A 10007-nucleotide genomic window follows, 5' to 3' on the forward strand; every position below is an offset into this window, starting at 1 on the left:
ACTCATGAAAGCTAAATAAGGAAAAAAGGAAACGTATCATGCTATCACAACCGTCATCGGAGATAAACTATTTTGGAAAGGATCAAGGACATGGCCCGTCGTGCTAAAGCAAGATTCATAGGCAACTGTAGATACCGGTATTGCAAGTACATCGAGTGTAATTTTTGAAAGCACGTGATATCTAACTGAATTAACCTTCCACCAAATTAGAATGTTAAAACTTGCATTGTCTTTCTCACAAATTCTAGCTAGGCATATATCAACCTCTAACTTGTTTTCAAGAGAGTTTTCCAATTGTAACCGTTGCTTAAATACGGCCATTCTTTGTGCACGGATGTCCGCATCTCCACTTGCATCATCTTCATCTGTAGGATTTACATCGTCACATGGGAAACTTGTGCATTGCTGCTGTTGTTGTAAAGAACTATTCCCTTCTTCATTTTCAGCTTATGCCTCATACATGTTGGTTAAAGTATTTTTCACGTTTAAACTCAAATCAACCGCTTTTGTGGGATCATGGGCATACATCCCTTTCAATCCAAAGTCAAGATATCGCATCTTGTACCGAGCTTCAAGAAGAATCCCAACAAACAACAACATATTCATATTATCCATGTTGCCCTAATATTTGTCAAATTTTTTCTTCATATTTGTGGCCATTAATCTCACCATGGGGCTTCTTTCTTAACACTCCAAATTAATCGTATCGGATCTTATAACTAACTCCCAAAAAAAGGTGTTGCAACTTACATATTGACCCCCTGAAAAGAGTAAGTTGCATCATGAAATAGTTTAAGAAACCTTACAAACAACCTTACCTTCTCCCAATCGATATTATTGGGAGGCCCTAACTTCTTCAACATTCTCCTATTCACCACATGCTCCACATCATCGTCATCATTGTCTCCAATACTAGTAAGGAACCCCCAAATCTTCTTCTTCCAACCATTCAAAACATTTTCAAAATTTTGATGCCCTCTCCAACATAAGATAGGTGGATTTCCACCTTGTTGGTACATCTAAGCAAATGTCACTTTTGCATGTAATATTTTCCAACTTTACACATTTCTTAAATGTACTCCACCTTTGAGGTGAGGACTTCACATATTTCACAACACATCTCACATTCGTAATAGACTCATCAAATTCCTTCAACTCATCACGAACGATTAAGTTTAACACGTGGGCACAATATCGAACATACAAGATTTCATGTTCCAAAACAGTGTCCCTCCTATACTTAGTTTTTTTCATCAAATAAGAAACTGCTCCATTATTAGATCTTGCATTATCAAGTGTGATAGCAAGATATTTTGGTTGGCCCAGTCATGCAAACACATCTCTATGGCGCTACCAAGTGTATCACCCTTGTGATTCTCAACCAAACAAAAAGAAAGAATCCTCTTGTGCAAATTCCAATCATCATCAATAAAGTGTACAGTCGAACACATATAGTTGAGATTTTGCACGGATGCCCATGTATCCGTGGTGAGGGAAATTCACTGCCTTTGAAGAGCACTTCTCAACTTATTTTTTTCCCTCATATACACACTAAAGCAATCTTTCACAACCATAACACGAGATGGAATCGTTACCCACTTAGGGTAAACAATAAGCATAAACTTCTTGAAATCCTCCCCTTCAACAAACCTAAAGGGCAACTCATCAAGAATTATCATCTCTGCTAAGACTTGTCTCCAAGCCTCAACACTAAATGCTATGGGCACAAGGTCCCCCCTACCACTTCCTCCATTCATCTTCCAACTCAGAGTAGTTTGAGACTTATCTATCCTATTAAACGAACATTTCTTATATTGTTTCTGGATGTGATACTTCTTAGACTTTATACCGTTAGTTTTCATATCACATGCATACAAAGCACCACAATAATTACATGCAACCCTAGGTTTACTTGGATCACCTTCTGGTATTCTTGTAAAGTAATCACAAACCATTGACCTAAGTTTACAACTTACACCCGGTTGAATACCACTACTTACATTGGGTGGGAGTGGAGGAATGACTTGTCCCTTTGTATGTTGTGTTGACTCTACATCATCTGTAGTAGAGTCTTGTTGAATCGTTTTTGGAATAGGGTCCATCTACAAAAATAATCAATTTTTAAACAAAATGTAGAAATAATCAATCATCAGAGTATAGAGATTGGAGAGCATACTTTTGTCATCAGAAAAAGAGAAAAAAAGAAAAAAAAAATCAGAATCATTCAAAATTAGAAAAAAAAAAAGAAAAAAAAAAGACTATATGTCATCAAGACTCTATCAAAACAAATTCAAAATTAGACTAGGTGGGCTAGCTTTATCCCTTCTCCCTTTTAAGTTTTAACATAGACACACAAGTCACAAAAATATGCATACGCAATTGCACATACTTTCTAAAATATGATATATGATATATCATTGCAAAGAAGGATAATGTTCACGCTAGTATACTTATTTTTAGAGAGAGAAACTCTCTCATCTCTCTAGAACCAAAAAATGAAAATCTCCCCAAAGGGAGGTGGGAGCTTCGGCTCCTTCCTCCCTCCCTCCCGCTCCTTTTTTTTTTGTTAGTTTTTTCCCTTTTGTTTGTCCAGCCCTTTTTAGTTTTAGATCTGGTGTTGTTAATAAGAGGAGACGGTATCTAGTCTCCATGGCTGTGGCACTATGGTGCAAGGTGTTAGGGGGTTGCTCTGTTCTAGACGTGGCCCACGGTGTACGAGCTGGTGGAGAAGGAATGAAGACGAGGTGGCCCACGGCGTACAAGATGGTGCTGGTCAGAACGAAGACGAAATGCTAGAGAAGTGCATGGAGATGGAATGAAGAGGAAGTTTGCCCTGTATTTTTCTCTGTCGATGTATACCGAAGAGCAAAGCTTTCTCTATGGCTTGCAGAGGACCGCTGGAGAGCATGCATGTATCCGGTGTTTTCAGACAACATGGAGGAGCTTGGAGCCATGAGCAATCCTTGTTTTCAGACAGCGAGGAGGAGCTTGGAGCCGTGAGCTTGGAGAAATTGCTTGCTCTGCACTTGGTGTTTCTCTGCACCTATTTGGAGGGAGGGCGCCGCACGGTGAGGGAGCAGAAGCAGCAATTAGAGATGTAACCCTAAGTGGCTCTTCCAATGGGCTGGTTTTTGTTTGGGCTGGGCCTAAGGTGTTTTTTTTTTATGTGGTGTTTTTTGTTGTATTTGTTCATTTAGTTTGTTTTAGTTAGCAGTAGGAAACATAGTCTCTAGGACCGAGGGTCCGTAGAGTTTCTACTCCACTCCTTGGGAGGGGGAGTTGTGTGAGCTGTCTAAGAGAGAGTTAAGTCTCTCATACGGTTAGTCTGGAGGCCTGTCTCTCAAACGTTTAGTCTGGAGGCGTTGGACAAGACCCTGTCAGCCACAAAGAAATTTGTGGGTTGAAGAGCAAGAAAATGTTAGAATTTGATTTGTATTTTACAGGTTAAAAGTTGTAATTGTCCGCTTTCATGAATGAATGGAACTATGTTTCACTTTCAAAAAAAATAGTATACTTATTTTTATAAATCATATGTGGCAATGTGCTATTTTCTCATGGTCTCCTTTTGTGAGCTCTTTCTGTGTATTCCTCTACCCACACTCTGTGAGGAGAAGCATCCTCCTCTGTTTAAGGTTAAACTATTACTCATTTAAAATCTGTATTTCAAAATTTTCCATAATTCCCAAACTTTATAGCTAGATTAGGCATTTTCTTAGAGTGGTTTTCTTGCAACATTTTATTTTTTCTTGCAACTTTCGAAATATTAATAAGACATAATAAATTATAGAAAAATGAGATGATTTTACAAAGGAACACAATCATGGTGCGTATTGGGGGTCAAGAGCAATGGAAGAAATGTTTTGTGATTTGGTAGAGGAAGGACTTAATTCTTCTATGTTATAGACACATGGATATGCTACAAAAAAATTGAACGAAGATTTCAAACAAAAAACAGGTTTAGAAAAGTGTTAATCGTAAAATCAGTTCCTGAATTTTCAAGAATTCACAAAAGGGTATTCTAAGTTCTAACCACTTTACAATTCTAATTTGTCCATTTTCAACAATATTTATGAATATTTATAAAGAATCAAAGATGCATCAATTAAGCAAAAAAAATAGAAACAAAAAGAGATGCATACCACTGCGGATTCACGAAATCAGTGGGGGAGGGGAGGCTTTACGAAGGAATCGGGGGGAAGCCTAGTGAGTCTGCGATGGAAGGGGGGGAGGGGGGTGCGGGGGTTTAGGGGGTATTGTTGAAATGGCGCCGTTTGGATTGAAAATAATCCTAAATGGTGCCATTTCAACATATGTTCAGATTTAATTTCCCTTCGAACTAGACTTAAATGATGCCGTTTAGGACCAATTTGGACTAAACGGTGCCATTTCTGTATTTACTAAACTTCTCATTTTCAATTGTTCTATCTTTTAGAACATAAATTAATAAAATAAATTATTTAAATTAGTAAAATTAAAATTAAGTAAACTATTCAATGTAGATTATTTAATTAACTCATTAAAAAAATAATTAATTAAAATTATATTGATGATGTTAATTGTTACTTTATTATGAACTTAGAGTATGTTAATGTATTATGATAGTTCTAAGTTAATGCATAATGAGCTATATACAAATTTTTACATTTTGATTTTGTATATGAAGCAATAAGCATATATAATTTAATTAATTTATATGCTTTATATTTAATAGTATCCATACATCCATATACGCTTTATATTTACTTGCAACTTAGATCATAGATGTAGATGTTAGTAATTAGTTAATGGTGAATTGGTGATAGGTTAGTTAATTTATATCATACATTAGTTAATTACAATTTACAATAATATTTTTAATTGTTTTATATTTACTTACAACTTAAGTATTTTACAAAAAAATTTATCTAATAACTTTGGACTGGAACCGACCAACCCTACATACGTCCAGTCAATTTTTTCGGTCTAGACTGACTATCTTTCACCCCTTCCCACTCCCAACACTCTCTCTGTCTCTCTCGCCTGGTCTTTCTCCTTCACGAGTCAGCAGTCGCCAAATAGACAAAGCCACTGACTAAGAGCATTCCCAATGGATGCTCTATAATTTAATTTTCTTTAAAATATAAAGAAATGTTTTCAAAAGTGTCTTCCAATGTATCTTGTGTTACATCATTCACTTTACATTCTGCTATAGGAACTGCTAGATATGGGGGGAGTTGTTCATCATTGTAAATATTTTAAATTAGTTTCTCTCTCCTATGGTTGATTTTGTCCATTTATTCAAAAGTCATTTATTTTCAGTTGAGACCCTCTCTCTCTGCTTTCTTCTTTGCGGGCAAAGACAAAATCTGAAGTTGAATTAATCTCTTCTTTTCATTATATAATCTCTTTTTTTTTAATTAATTTATATTTGGTTTAACTTATGAGTTTAGATTAATTTAAAATAGAATATAATTATCTGATATTGTACATGGAGAGATATTGCAAATATTAAAAGATTTAAGGATACCATTAGTGTTACAGAAAATATTTGAAATGAACCAAAAATATTAAAAGTATAATATTTAAATAATATGAAGAAAAAATAGATAAATTGATATATGATATATTGTAAAAATCTATATATAAAATAGGAAAAGTGAATTTTGATAACATATTTTAAAGAATAGGATTAAGAATATTAGACTTGTGCCTTTATCTTTGCAAGTTGCTGCACTGTGATTACCCAGACCAGCCACCCTTCTCCATACACTGATCAACCTTGCACCTCTTCACCTTCAGCAACCACAAGCAACACCAACTAACTCATGTGCATTCACCGCACGGAGCCACCCTACCCACCAGCAACCTCTTGACTCCCTTAGCACCCTGCCACCATCACCAAAAATTTAGCACCCGGCGACTAGGCCACCTGCACCCTTCAAAAATTGATGACTCGCGAGATTTCCTCCACTGGAAGATAAAGCATTTTTGTCATGACTGGTGTAGACATGAGTTTAGTTTTGGCATTCAGTTTCTGAACTACGCAAAAAGAGTGAATATAAAATCTGAAAATTTCTGCATGTGATCTGAAGATGTTATGAATCAGTGTTTGGAATATGTGAAATGATCTGAATCTATTCAGTACTCAGTTTGGATATGATGTGGCATCTGAAAAATCTTTAGTATGAATTTCTTATTTTGATTTGATTCTATTTCTACTCTGTTTAGTTACGGCCCTGCCATAGGTGATAATAATGGTATACGACCATGCCACAGGTTATAGTAATGGTCTCTGTTTGAGTGCACACCTTTTGGTGACAGAGTGATTTATGTTTTGTCTAGCTATCCACAGATGCACAACCCTACCACGAGGGTTATACATGACCTCTGTTATGATATGATGTTCTGATATGATGATGATGATGATGATGATCAGTTATGCTATACTAAAGGACTTTAGAACAAAATATATCTGAACCTTTGCTTTGATATTTTGATAACATGTTCTGCTTCTGCATTCTAAAAATGAAAATATTTTGTTCTGCATTCTAATCTCTGTAAGTGCTCATGTTTACATGCTAGTATATATTCTCTACTTACTGAGTTGTTGCTAGTATATATTTTGTTGTGTTTTGATGGCTTTATATTTTGAAGTCTGTAATTATATTGTTAGAATCTGAGTTGAGTTAAGTGACAAGAAGTACACTCCAACCCCTCCGGGACTAGGCCGTTACAGTTGGTATTAGAGCAAAATATAAGTGATAGATAGTAACCCTTTGACTCCTGCGAGACCGAGGTGTTACAATATGAAACTTATCATCCCATTCTGATGTTACTAATTGTTGCATGTCTTTCCAGTTATGCAAGCCATGCACACAGAGGTTCTTCAGCATTTGACTAATGAACGAGGTTGTGTAGGGCAACCAAACTATCTAAGGCACAGTCACTAGCATGAATTCTCCTGAGAGCAAGTTTTTGAGAAGTTGAAATGACGAGTTATACTTCCATTCAAACTTCAAAGTGTCTGCAAAGCCGATTTCCTATAGATTTAATGCAGCCTTTTGTAGTAGCTTTGTAAACTGGAAATTCAACCTGTTACAACTTCCATTTTAGATACTATGTTAATGTTTTTACAAAAATAATAGGCTTAGGGGATGCTTAGGGAATGAGATGAGATGATAATTTTCTGAATAGAAGAAAGATTGTTTATAAATAGTAGTGAGATGGTTTGAGTTGAGTATTTTTTGGATTTTAAAAAATGAGAGAGAAAAAATTGAATAAAAAAATTATAAAATTAAAATATTGTTAGAATATAGTTTTTTAATATTATTTTTGTTTAGAGATCTGAAAAAGTTGAATTTTTTTTATTTTTTGTTTGAAGGTTTAGAAAAGTTGTAATGTTTGAAAGTATTTGTATTTGAGTGATGTTTGGGAATGAGATGAAATAAGATATGATGAAATGAGATGAGAATTTTGGGATGAAAACGTTTTCTAAACATCCCCTTACTACTTGTTAACAATTTGTTTATAACTATAAATGAATTAAAATAATATATTTCTTAACATTTAAGTTTGACTTTTGTTTTAATTTGATGTTTTTAAGTATTTAAAAAAATATTATTTTATTAAGAGTTGTAAAGTAATTGTGATTGAATAGTAATGTTTTTATTCTGTACAACTTCCATTTGTAATCCTTTCTTCTGCAGAGTGTTTAGGCCAAGTTCTTCCAATTTCATTCCCATACAAAGATTTAGCAAGTTGCTACTTTTTCCAGTCATAATTGCTCAAAGGCTCGTCATCTCTTATCTATCCCAGTTCCCAATCCCCAATTAATTTCCTGTATTGGATAATACATGACCGTAAGGCGTAAAGAAGTTGACAAATCCAACTTTCATGCGCCTAAGATGTTGCAAGCTGGAACCTATTGACTTCAATATTGAAGTCACTGGCACTTCTTGAAGCCATTGAAAAGTCTAGCTAGGATTTCAATCATTGTATTGTCCAAACACTATGCATCATCCACATGGTGCTTGGAGGAGTTGGCCAAGATCATTGAGTGTGAAAAACAAAGCAACAATTGGTTCTACCAATATTTTATCATGTACATCCATCAAAAGTACGAAAACACAAAGGAATTTTTGGGGAAGCACTAATTAAACATGAAGAGAAATTCAAGAAAGACATGAAGGTGCAGAGGTGGAAGATAGCCTTACAAATAGTGGGCAATTTGGCCGGGTGGCATTTAAAAGAGAATGGGTATTTCTAACCACTCCTTTATTTTTTATGCAAGATTTTTGTTTTTTAATCAAATGCTTTTTACATTGTAGGAATGAAAAGGGATTTATTTAGGGAATTATTTGGGTAATCAAGAGAATAATAAACCGTGAGTACTTTCAAGTTGATGAGTATCTAGTTGGAATAGAGTCTCGTGTAGAAGACATCAATGCACTTATAAGTGTTGAGAAAGATGACATTCACATGGTATGGATTTTTGGAGTAAACTATAAAAAAAGGAAAAATTGGCGGCGTTTGTTTATGCGCTGGGAGATATATAAATTTACCAGCGCTTAAATTTATATATAGCGTCAGTAGTGAAAGCTATTATAAATTTATTGGTAGTAAAATAAATTCCACATGCTGTGATTTTCTTTTGGAGAATTGGGTGGTGTCATCTTCAAGTTCACGTTGGTAGGTTCACCCCTCTCCTTAAATTTTCAGGTTCCTCTCCCCTGCATGAGCAGGTTCTGACATTTTTGACGGATTGCAGGGAATTAATTCCACATTTGAGTTCTTGGGGATCGGTGACTTCTACCATGAACTCAATTGGTATTGAGAGCAAAGGAGAGGAGCATTCTATCTTTTCTAATGCTATACGAAGAAAATAGATTATGAAAACGCTTTAAGAAAGAATGAGAGGAGAGATGAAAATGTATCCATTTTTGGCTATGCTGGAAAATAGATGATGAGCTTTTTCCTAATTCTGAAGGATGATAAAACAAAATTTCTGGGAATTGGAAAGCGGGAGTGTTGTCATCTTCTACCTATGCTTTCAATCTTGATAGATTTGGGCTTTCTTTCCAGCATGCTTACTGATTTGGACTCTCGTTTAATTAGCTTTTTGAGAAGGTGTGCTGGAAATGGAAAACACAGACACAACACAGAGCAGGAAACAGAGTCTTAATCGAGAGGGGTTTTCAAGTTACTTGGAGAACCTGCGATAGTTATTAATGGGGTGCCCCACATGCCCCCAAATGACAGCACTCATGTTCTCTCTAACACAATAAATAATGCAGAATTGAATGGGAAACAGTTTTCGATGACTGGTTACTGAGTTTGACAAAGAGTCAGGGTTGTACAGAGTGGTATATGAAGATGGTGACTTTGAAGATCTTGACTAGCATGAGTTGGAAGAGGTGCTTCTACCCTTGGACATAACAGTTCCACTGAGATCGTTAGCACTGAAGACTATCAAGAGAAGCAAGAAGGTTGTCAACAGATCTAGTAAAAGTGTTGCTCATTCTCGAATCAGTAAAGCCAAAAATGTGGCGAGTAAGGGAAAGCAAATATCAGAGCCTGAAGAGGTAAAGGTTGACAAACCTCAATTGTTCATAGAGGGTAAGTAGGAATAGGTTGCACCATTTGGAAGATTGGCGTTGCAAGATGGAAAAAAACAATTATGTGACTCAGGTGAAGCAGCCTAAATGTGAATAGCTGTTGTTACTATTTGTGAATTTAGTCTGAATGTTTGCTGTGTTTGTAGTTTGTGAATTTCGGTGCAAATGTAGTGGAATCGGCAAAACTGACTGTACTTGTATCGAACCTTTTTCAAATGCTTAGCAATGAATAAGAAATAACAACTTCCATGCGATGTTCTCCTTAAAAAAAAAACAAAAACAAAATTTCTTCTTTTGTTAGAAAGCTTGCATTTTCCACTCTGTACCATTTGTGGACTCTTTTGTTAGATAAACATCGTTAATAAATTTGCCAAAGTACTATTAAGGGCATTTAAATAAATGCCACCAAATTAT

This window comes from Carya illinoinensis, chromosome 15 (genome assembly GCF_018687715.1).
Source record: "Carya illinoinensis cultivar Pawnee chromosome 15, C.illinoinensisPawnee_v1, whole genome shotgun sequence".
NCBI lineage: Eukaryota > Viridiplantae > Streptophyta > Magnoliopsida > Fagales > Juglandaceae > Carya > Carya illinoinensis.